The sequence below is a fragment of the Populus euphratica genome, unplaced genomic scaffold (assembly GCF_000495115.2).
Source record: "Populus euphratica unplaced genomic scaffold, PopEup_1.0 scaffold44.1, whole genome shotgun sequence".
Classification (NCBI taxonomy): domain Eukaryota; kingdom Viridiplantae; phylum Streptophyta; class Magnoliopsida; order Malpighiales; family Salicaceae; genus Populus; species Populus euphratica.
Window position 1 is genome coordinate 1,087,001 of NW_011499865.1, and position 12,875 is coordinate 1,099,875.

The window sequence follows — 12,875 nt, forward strand, 5'->3', positions numbered from 1 at the left end:
ATGATTACTTTTCTGATGAATCCTTACTTTCTCTTAGTCCAATGCCTTGATTTGCTAATTTGATCAATTTTCTTGCAACAGGAGATTTGTCAGCTGATTGCAGTACCCAATATAAAAAAAAATTCTTGAACAAAGAGAAGAACTTTTATTAGGATGACACTTATTTTATTCAAATATTATACTGATTAAATATTTCAAAGATACATTCCTAACAATGAGATAAGTGGTGTCCTTAAATTTTGTCATTATGAGGGATCTGGGGGTCATTTTTCATTAAGAAAGACAACTGCAGAAATTTTATAAAGTGCATTTTATTGGCCAACTATGTTCAAAGAATCACATGTAATCTATAAAATTTATGAAAAATATCAAAAAAATTGATATTGGTAAAAAAAAATTGCATTATAATTCTTGGCTCTATTTATTTCCTGGAAAGTTAAGATCAAGATGGAGCAGTCCATTTATTGTGAAACATATGTATCTTTATAGGGCCTTTGATATTGAAAATCCAAATAAAGGCAATGTTTTTAAAGTAAATGGACATCGTTTGAAAGCTTACTTTGATAATTTTTCTCAGTGAAAATTAATCAATTGGTTTAAATAATCCTGCATATAAAGGTTGATAATTTTGTTTTTCTCATATTTTTTGTGTTTCTTTTTTGTGTGACCTTTTTTTTTACTGGTCTTTCTCTAACCTCGGTCAAATAACGGATAAAAGTACTATGTGGCTCTTAAGTTGATTCTTTCAGTTTCCCATGATAACTGATATTTATGTATATATTTATTTAATTCCTTGTTCTGTTTTATTTTCTTTGCATCTTTTTTTTCATTTCTCATCTATAAAATCACCCTTCTTGAAAAATTGAAAATGTATTTTCTTGTTTTGCCTCTAAATGCGATTACAAAAATTTACTGAGCTAGATGTGTAAGATTGAGGTCATTAATAAACCATGAAATTACTAAAAATATTCATTAGCTAATTAAAGTAAAGGTCTGATTATCAGGTGAGTCTTTTACTTCTTTTATTTCATACATGTTTGGACAAGTAAAAACACTTTTATAAAGAAACATCATACAAAATAACTGAAAGTCTATCACCGATGTGTCAAATAGACTTGTAATGTATGATGTCATTCTTTAGAAATGGTATCTATAAACTGTAAAGATAAAATACAATTCATTAAGGATGGCATGAGGAATAATTCTTTAGATAATCTTTTATTAACTCTTGATATGCATCCTATTAGAGATGTGCATCGTTCAATTCATGATTTATGGCCACAATTTTATAAAGAACATGCTCGATATAGTTTTGGGGATCTGACTAAAAAAGACCATGTTTGTCAATTTTTAAGAAAACTGGATGGGAAGCCTATCCCCAACCCATATAGAGCATCTAAATAGTTCATGGACATAAAACTAAGGAAAGATGGGAGCCACAATCATAACTATTTGTACATACACATGTTTTCAAAATAGAGAGAGAGAGACTCCAACTAGCCTGCATATAGGTGGTATGATTGCATTTTTAATTTCTCATATATAAAATCTTCTCTTCCTTCCCTCTATTTTTACTCAACCACACATTCAACAAATATAGAAGTGTGTAGAAATGGCAGGTTCCTCAAGTGATCAAATAAAAAATATTTGTGTTTTTAAGAGATCCACTCTTGGAAAAAAAAATAGAGTTTTTAGAATCAGTAAATCATCTTGGTTAGGTACTAGCTGAGAGAAATTCATTTAGTATATGGAAAAGGCAGCCTTAAGTTAATGGGGGTATGTCAATGCTTTATTTTTAGGAGGAAATTAAGTTTTGCGGGTCGTCCCTAAAGCTTTAGCAAAAGTGGACATTATTGGAAAAATAATTGAAGAGGAACTACAGGTCTCTATAACATCTGATCTAATGAATGCAATGTTTAACCATGCTGATGCCTTCATTTTCTTACCAGGTGGTCTGGCATATTAGAAGAGATCATTCATATTTTCTCTTAGGCCCAACTGCACATTCACAATAAACTTATAAGTTTGTTAAATGTTATTTTTTTATGATAATTTGATGTATTTTCTTGATCATGTTATGGAAAAAAAAAATTATAACATTTTCGGCACGACAAAACATAAGCTTTACTATTACTGCTGAATAATTGATTGATCAACTATAATTTTTCATCCTTGTAATTGATCCCTCTATGAGTTGTATAAATTGATCAACTAAGAAAATTCGTAAAAAGTTTAGATTGGATTTGAGTCTTCATTTGTGAAACCTTGTGTCTTTTGGTTTTATTAATAGTATATTATTTTGTTTTGTTGTTTCTTATATTTGTTTAAGTGTGTTTCAAGATTGTTAGTGTTCATTGTTTTAGATAATGTCTTCTATACTCTATGTTTTTACCTTAGAACATTGAGGACAATGAAGGCATCTTGGTTGGAGAAAAAGGTAGTGGTTTATATAAAAAAAATAACTAACTATGTTTTTTATTTCATAAACCGTTTACAAAATTGTTATCACTAGGATGGCAAAGTAAATGAGTTCTTTTGTTAAAGTGACTCTTGAGACGCATCTTAGTAACCATTCTTAACAAGGTCTATTATAATACTTCCTGAAATATTCAGGTTTACAAACTCTCGTATTGTTTATATTCATATAGTCATTTAATAAATATTCTTAAACCTTTATTTTCACACATATATTTTAACATATGATTGTCGGTTGTGTATTGGATTATTATATTATTTATATTATTTTATTAAAGGTAACAACTAAGAAAAAATAGTATGTAATTTGTAAAAAAATTTAATGATAATAAAAACATAGATAAGTTTGGTTTTGTAGCCTCTCTAACCTAAGCAATTATGCTTGAAGGGATGTTTTAACACCTAATACCCTAAATTCAACTGACTTGAGAGTTATTAGCTTAATACTTGTTACATGCATTAAGGAGGAAAGCTTAAAAGAATTAAATATTGCACTATATACATATCAATATCTACAACCCAAGTTACTAAGCTCGTAGGGGTGTCTCAATGCCTAATACCCCAAGACCACCTGGTCTAGGAGTCATTAGCCAAAAGCTCGTTATATGGGGTTAAAGATGCATTATGTTATTTGTATATATATTAAAGCAAAAAAAAAAGGAAAAAAAGGTAATAATCTCAATAGAAGGAAATTAAGCTTAGAAAAATATTAGAACAAAATATTATTTTCTTCCAATAAAAGCTTTATTATCTATGTTTCCATACATTAAGCACATAAAAAAAAGGTTTATTAATATCTTATTTAAAAAGTATGAAATTGATATATAAATTTAATAAGACTTTGTTTATTTAGGTAGATTAATAGAAGTTGAATAATGAATGTCTTGCTTTGTGGAACTAGCAAATTGTTTTTCTATTTTAACACTTTGATTACTAGGGACTAGTAATAAGCTAGTTGGGTTTACTTAATTAAAAAATAAAAAAATATTTAAATTAATCCAAACTGCATAATAAAACAGGAAAAACCTATGAGAATGAATCCATTGCTTGTTAATTATCACGTAACATCCACCTATATAAAATTTTAGTGGGAAAAATCGTTAAAGCTACCTTTGCATCTGAACCGATCCAGTATAAAAGCTCACGAGGGAGGGGAAAAAGTATTTTGTTAGATATTGTCTTCCGTTTGCAAAATCTAGTGTCATGATAATGTAAATTGGTATGTTCAAAGAAATAAAATTACAGATTCTTTCTCATCAACTCGTTAAATTTATAAATTGAGTTGTAAAATATATTGAGTTGATTTAATTTTTTTATCTTGTTCCATAATAAAAACAATTATAAAAATTAATTTACAATCAACCTACATTTAATGATAAAATTCAATAAAAACCTGTAAAATGATATAATTGAAAAAAAAAATAATAAGCCAAAAAACAAAAACCCATAACCACCTTCTTTTTAAATCTTTGGATTTTTGTTTTAAACATTGGTAATATGAATTTAAAATATTTGGATATTTTTTTAAAACATGAAAAAAATAAAGAAATTGATAATATATTTTTTAAATAAAAAAATATAATCATGAATTTAAAATTTAACGTCTAGTAGAAGATATTTTTTTTCAAGTATTAAAATGATGATATATTTGACAATAAATATTAACATCTAATATTGAACCCATGAAATATAGAATGAATCAGATTGGTTCATCATGATATTATAATAAACCCATAAAAAATAAACCAAAATAAATTAAAAAGACCAATTCTAACAAATCAAATATTGAAGGGAAAGAATAAAACAAAATAAGCAACTTAAAACTAATCCAAGTAAATCCGTCAAAGTCGCAACTCAAATAATGAGAATACGATTATCCCATTTAAAGCAAGTTATTTTTTTTAAAAAAAATCAATTCTCAACCAACATATTGTCAAATGACAAAATAAAAAATTAAATTATAAAAAACCAAGTCAACTAGTCAAATCCATAAGTTGAGTCATGAGATTAAGATAACTTCATGAAAATCAAATACAAAAAAATCACAAAACTCAATTCTCAACCAATTGAATGTTGAAGTATGAAATGAAAAAAAATTAAAAAAACCCAAATGAAAATACCTGAATTAAGTCGGGCTATTACTCCAAATTTGTGACTCGGGTCTTAATATTGAAATTACTCAAAAAAATTACTATAATCAGTCTCAAACTAACTAAATATTAAATGATAAAAATAAAAATTAAAAAAATAATAATCAAATTTAATACAAATAAAAATTGATAGGCCACTTATCAATTTTTGCAAAGTCAGCAACAAAAACTGAAGATATAAAAATAGAAAGTGAGAGCAAGAAAGGAAATAAGAGTGGTTCAGTTGTGGGATATTCACTACCATGTGCGTGATAACAAAGAGCATGTCGGAGCAATTCATATGCCATTATAGAAAGTGTGTTTGGACATCAAAAGCTGTCATATGAACCATTAGAATACAATGGCCTAGCTCGTGCTCATCAAACTCACTCACTTTTCCAGCTAAAAAAATAAAATTGTTAAATATTTATATTATTATATTTTAATTTAATTTTTAAAATTTTAATTATTTTCAATTAATTATTTTTTATTCATTCATTCAAATCAATTATCAACCAAGGAATATAATTTTTCCTTAATGTCATGATATCTATGTAGACATTCAAAACAAATTAACAAACCTTATCCAAAATCTCAATAAGCAGGCAACCAAAACAAACTAACAAGTTTAATCCCAAGTTAACGCAACATAATTGAATAAATTAAAAAAAATAATCAAGGGATCAACATAAAAAAAGCTAAAAAAAAAAAACATTATTAGAAAACTATTAAAATCCACGGTTTTCTTTGTCGTGGATATCATCACTTTCGCCATACCTCATGTGTTTTTTCCCCCTCAATTCGCTCACCAACAGCTGCGAAGGTGAGTAACAAAAAATGTCATGCTTGCTGAAGCTTCCTCGAACCCAAGGGGGTCATGCTTTGTTTTTAACAGGATCTTGGAAAAGTATTTTCCGTACTTCCATTTGAGATCAGAGAGTGCACTCACGGGATGCTAAAAAAAAGAAGAAGGGAAACGAGCAAGAAAAAAGAACAGGGGCGCTCATTCATCAGAAGTCCCATTTCCATCGTATTGATCTTCAAAGGAAAAAACAAAATCAAAAGAAAAGTTAAAAATGCTTAAGAGAATATGAGATCGAGTTAAGGAATAGTTAGCTGGTGGAAATAAAAAGAAACTAATGCATCTTATTAATATATATATATATATTATTTTGAATACTTTTTAAATTTAAAATTTGATCCTTATTTTTATAATTATTATATTTTTTAAAATTAATCAAATTTAATTTTTATATTGAATTTCATCCTTATTTTTATAATTATTATTTACTTTTTTTCTTATCATTTTTTAATTGAAATTTTTTTATCTATAAAATTTAATTCTCATTCTTTTGATTGTTACTTATTTTATTTGAAATAATTTATGAAATGATAATTATTATTATTTTAATTTTTTCATCTTTCAGTTCTTTCAATTTATTAGATTTATTCCTCATTAGTTTAATAAACTTGAAAAAAAATATTAATAAATTATTTTTCAGTTTATTTTACATGATACAACAAGAAAATATTAATAAGTTATTCTCTAGTTCATTTATTAAACTTTTTTATGTTTATTTATTTTAAAAAAATTGATAAATAAAAAATATTTTTTAGTCAAAGAAAAAATTGACTTGATTTTCAGAAAAAATATATATTTTTTTATTTTAGGCAGAAAACATTTTCTATAAGCTGTGAAAAATTTAGAATTATCATATTATTTGCTGATTATATCAAATTTAAACATCAAACTTTTGATATATATATATATATATATATATATTATTTTGAATATTTTTTTAATTTAATCACTTAGAATTTAATTTTTATATTAAATTTGATCCTTATTTTTATAATTATTATTTACTTTTTTCTTATTATTTTTTAATTGAAATTTTTTTATCTATCAAATTTGATCCCCATTCTTTTGATTGTTACTTATTTTATTTGAAATAATTTATGAAATGATTATTATTATTATTTTATTTGTTAGATTTGATCTCTATTATTTTGATTATTATTTATTTTATTTAAGATAATTCATGAAATTATATTTGTTTTTCAATTCCATTCTCATTCAACTTTTAAATTTATTAGATTTGTTCCTCATTATTTTAATAAACTTGAAAAAAAATTATTTTTCAGATTATTTTCCATGATATAACAAAAAATTAGAAAGTGTTTTCCAACTTATTTTTTATTACACTATCAAATATCAGAAAATAATTCACTTTTTTGAAATTTACTTTTCCAAAATTCACTTAAAAAAAACTGCTTTCTAGCAAATAAACGGGCCTAGATCCCTAAAAGTTTCTTGCTCATTGGCTGATCATTACAAATTAATTAAAAAAAAAAAGCTAAAGTAGAATGGAGTTTTACTATATCTCTCTTTACAAAATATTATTTACTGGAATAATATTTTTTCTTTTTTTTTAATTTATATATTATTTTTTATTTCATTCTTCAATACTAGATTTATTAGGAATTGAGTTTTATAGTTTGACGGGTTAACAAGAGTTTTTTTTTCCTTTTCTAATTGATTTTTTCTCTCCAATTCATCCTTTAACATTGGGTTGATTGGAAATTAAACTTTGTGAATTGTTTTTGTTTACTTTATATAGGGTAATCATCATCTTATAACTCATGTCACAGGTTTGGTGGGTTAATTTAAGCTAATTTAATTTTTTATGTTACTTTTTTAATCAAATCTTATTTTTTAATTTTATCTTTTAACACTAGATTGATGGAAAATTAAACTTTATAATTTGTTTCAATTGAGTTTCTATTAAGTTATTTCGGTCTCATAACCTAAGTCGCACGTATGACCGGTTAACCCGGTTTGACTCGGGTAATTGATTTTTATTTCAATTTCATCCTTCAACATTGAGTTTATAGAAAATTAAACTTTATAATTTATTTTGATTTGATTTTTAGAAGGTTGTCGTGATCTCATGACTCGACATGTATATTGACATATTAAATTAAAATTGATATAAATCGATCTAATATGTTTTCGTCTTAATATTTATAAGAAAATCTCAACTTGAATATTTTTTTTTAGTAAAACTAAGTTTTTACAAGTTATTTTGGTTGATTTTTAGCTTTTTAAATCAGCTAAGTCATATCAAGTCAATCCCCTCATAGTTCAATATTTTTTCTGCTAGAATAAATACTAGCAATATCTAAATATTTTTTTACTTCAAAATAAAATTTAATCTAATTCATAGATTAGTGCAAGCTAATAATTTAATAGTTACGATCCCATATGATTTATAGTACGCTTGAGCTAGCAGATTTCATGATTGATGTAATATTCCATACTTAGTGTCTGTGAAAGAACAGAGGCCACTATTGGGCGAATTTTCCTTTGTTTCCCTTTCCGTCTCACTGAGATCGTGTTGTTTCCTTGGTGCATTTTTTTATTCAATGTGGAATAAAGGTGTCTATCCACTGGAACCCCAGAGTGCGAGACAAACGTAGTTCACGGGTTCATAAAGACAAGGCCTTACAGGGACGATTTATATCGGCTGTGTACAAAGCTCTCCGGGTTGCGAACAGACAAAAGGAGAAGCAACAGAAGATATGCAATGAAATTTCCTGGCAGCATAGCTCGGATTAGATTTCTTCGTGAACAATTGGAATCTTGGCAATTTTATAATCCGTCCATAGTATATGGAAAGAAGGAGCACTCGTGAGTAACTTCAGCATGTCATCATGTACGCCAAAACTTAACAATCAAGAGAATCTCAAAGATGTGGGAGATCAAGAAAGAATCTGCTGGCAAACATGATAAAATCTTCATGTTGGAAACATGCAGAGGGCATAAATGAAAGGGATGCCGCTTGGACATCCAATATCTGGGATAAGAGCACGATAAATAAAAGGTACCTATGTGAGACAGTTTTTTTATCAAGCTACTCCAATGTTTATGACTAGAAAGCGCTGGTTTCCTTTGCTACACTATACATCATTGACCGTGACTATTTCACCAGTAGACTAACTCACCAAAATGGGTGTAATATTCTTGGTGATGAAGTTGTAAAAATCCAAGTAATTAGAATTTTTTTTTTGTAGTTTTCAGTTGAGTAATAAAAAGAGTTTATACTATATTTGTTTGAAATACTATTGGTGGATTCTTTAATTTTGATAATTATTTTATATTTATTTAATCCTTATATCAATATCATATCTCAAGTATGATCTTGATTTAAAAATCAAAATGCCTAAATACATGACAAATATCTTTTTTTATAGGTCAAAATTGAAAATTATAGATTTAATAACTGATTGATGAGTGGGTGGTTATATTTTGACTTGGTGACAATCCTTATCTTCTTGTCTGAATAAAACGTCATTAATAATGTCAGAATTTGAACTAGACCTTCATATGAAAGTTTTAGGAAATTATCTTAACTTTCCTGAAAAAAAAAATTATAGTTATTTGGATTTCTAGAACTCAAGATATGGACTGAATACTTAACAGTGTTTGAGTTGTAGGACAGATTTAGACTTCTTTGTTATTGCTAAAATTTTACTTATAACTGCTTTTTTTAAATCTTACACTCCCATAAAAGTTGTAGACCTATGTCTTATATTTTCATCCACATAAAGTAGACCTAAATCTGATATCTAGAGCTTCAGATATGGCCCAATTACTGAACAGTGTTCCAGTTTGGACTACACAATCATCTCTTTACTAAGTTTGGCCATTTCTTTGTCCTTTCAATTTCAGTACTTAAACACATCAATCAATCCTTTTATTTATCTAATAGGCCTGCATTTAATATGAATATTTACTACAAATTAAAGGTATCTTATATTATTAGATATGTTATTATAAAACATGATTTAGTTAAGGAGTTATTGATACTTCAAGTGAAAAATGATGATATAAAACCTTAATAAAAATACACTTTTAAGTACTAATTAATGACCAAATAAAGGAAAGTCAATCACAACTCTAAAATCTTTGAAACTTTTAAACAGGTAAGGATCAATATACCTTTATTAGATGTTATTAAACAAGTATCTTTTTATGCAAAATTTTCGAAAGACTTATGCACCATGAGGAGAAAATTGAATGTAAAAAAGAAAGCCTTTTTAGCCGAACAAGTAAGTGTCCTTCTTCAGAATAATAATGTTTTAAAATATAAAGACCCTCGTTGTTCTATAATTTTTTTTTTATTGGAGAACATAAAATTGAAAGAGTTTTACTTGATCTTGGAGCTAGAGTGGATTTACTTCTATATTCAGTATTTTAGTGTCTCCATTTAGGTGAGTTAACACCAACTTCTGTAACTCTTTTACTTGCCGATAGACCTGTAAATGTGCCTAGAGGAATAGCTCAGGATATGTTAGTACAAGTTCATAAATTAATTTACCTTGTAAATTTTATTGTCTTGAATACATAACCTATTGAAACATATAATTCAATTCCAATTATTTTAGGGCGTCCATTTCTTGCAACCTCTAATGCATTAATTAATTGTAGAAATGGATTGATGAAGTTATTATTTGAAAATATGACACTAAAAATGAATATTTTCAACATTTGTAAGCAACCTGATAATGATAATGATTTCTAGAAAGTAGATCTTATTGAATAATTAATTTATGATCAATTTGAATCTATCTAAGTAAAATTAATTTCAATGAATCTGAAGATTTGCAAATGATTTATTTTCACGAAGAAATCAAGGGCAAGAGAGGCACAAAAAATGTTGTCGCGGATCATTTGTCAAAATTAACAATTGATTCCACATCTGATACCACATCAAGTGATGATTATTTTTCTGATGAATTCTTACTTTCTCTTAGTCCAATGCCTTGATTTGCTAATTTTATCAATTTTCTTGCAACAGGAGATTTGTCAGCTAATTGGAGTACCCAATATAAAAAAAAATTCTTGAACAAAGAGAAGAACTTTTATTAGGATGACACTTATTTTATTCAAATATTATACTGATTAAATATTTCAAAGATACATTCATAACAATGAGGTAAGTGGTGTCATTAAATTTTGTCATTATGAGGGATGTGGGGTCATTTTTCATTTAGAAAGACAACTGCAGAAATCTTATAAAGTGTATTTTATTGGATAACTATGTTCAAAGAATCACATGTAATCTATAAAATTTATGAAAAATATCAAAAAAATTGATATTGGTAAAAAAAAATTGCATTATAATTCTTGGCTCTATTTATTTCCTGGAAAGTTAAGATCAAGATGGAGTAGTCCATTTATTGTGAAACATATGTATCTTCATAGGGCCTTTGATATTGAAAACCAAATAAAGGCAATGTTTTTAAAGTAAATGGACATCGTTTGAAAGTTTACTTTGATAATTTTTCTCAGTGAAAATGAATCAATTGGTTTAAATGATCCTGAATATAAAGGTTGATAATTTTGTTTTTCTCATATTTTTTGTGTTTCTTTTTTGTGTGACTTTTTTTTTTTACTAGTCTTTCTCTAAACCTCGGTCAAATAATGGATAAAAGTACTATGTGGCTCTTAAGTTGATTCTTTCAGTTTCCCATGATAACTGATATTTATGTATATATTTATTTAATTCCTTGTTCTGTTTTATTTTCTTTGCATCTTTTTTTTCATTTCTCATCTATAAAATCACCCTTCTTGAAAAATTGAAAATGTATTTTCTTGTTTTGCCTTTAAATGCGATTACAAAAATTTACTGAGCTAGATGTGTAAGATTGAGGTCATTAATAAACCATGAAATTACTAAAAATATTCATTAGCTAATTAAAGTAAAGGTCTGATTATCAGGTGAGTCTTTTACTTCTTTTATTTCATACATGTTTGGACAAGTAAAAACACTTTTATAAAGAAACATCATACAAAATAACTGAAAGTCTATCACCGATGTGTCAAATGTACTTGTAATGTATGATGTCATTCTTTAGAAATGGTATCTATAAACCGTAAAGATAAAATACAATTCATTAAGGATGGCCTGAGGAATAATTCTTTAGATAATCTTTTATTAACTCTTGATATGCATCCTATTAGAGATGTGCATCGTTCAATTCATGATTTATGGCCACAATTTTATAAAGAACATGCTCGATATAGTTTTGGGGATCTGACTAAAAAAGACCATGTTTGTCAATTTTTAAGAAAACTGGATGGGAAGCCTATCCCCAACCCATATAGAGCATCTAAATAGTTCATGGACATAAAACTAAGGAAAGATGGGAGCCACAATCATAACTATTTGTACATACACATGTTTTCAAAATAGAGAGAGAGAGACTCCAACTAGCCTGCATATAGGTGGTATGATTGCATTTTTAATTTCTCATATATAAAATCTTCTCTTCCTTCCCTCTATTTTTACTCAACCACACATTCAACAAATATAGAAGTGTGTAGAAATGGCAGGTTCCTCAAGTGATCAAATAAAAAATATTTGTGTTTTTAAGAGATCCACTCTTGGAAAAAAAATAGAGTTTTTAGAATCAGTAAATCATCTTGGTTAGGTACTAGCTGAGAGAAATTCATTTAGTATATGGAAAAGGCAGCCTTAAGTTAATGGGGGTATGTCAATGCTTTATTTTTAGGAGGAAATTAAGTTTTGCGGGTCGTCCCTAAAGCTTTAGCAAAAGTGGACATTATTGGAAAAATAATTGAAGAGGAACTATAGGTCTCCATAACGTCTAATCTAATTAATGCAATGTTTAACCATGCTGATGCCTTCATTTCCTTACCAGGTGGTCTGGGCATATTAGAAGAGATCATTCATATTTTCTCTTAGGCCCAACTGCACATTCATTATAAACTGATAAGTCTGTTAAATGTTATTTTTTTTTTATGATAATTTGATGTATTTTCTTGATCATGTTATGGAAAAAAAATTTATAACATCTTCGGCACGATAAAACATAAGCTCTACTGTTACTGCTGAATAATTGATTGACCAACTATAATTTTTCATCCTTGTAATTGATCCCTCTATGAGTTGTATAAATTGATCAACTAAGAAAATTCGTAAAAAGTTTAAATTGGATTTGAGTCTTCATTTGTGAAACCTTGTGTCTTTTGGTTTTATTAATAGTATATTATTTTGTTTTGTTGTTTCTTATATTTGTTTAAGTGTGTTTCAAGATTGTTAGTGTTCATTATTTTAGATAATGTCTTCTATTCTCTATGTTTTTACCTTAGAACATTGAGAATAATGTCTCATTTTGGTTGGAGGAAAAGGTAGTGGTTTATATATAAAAAAAAATAACTAACTATGTTTTCTATTTCATAAA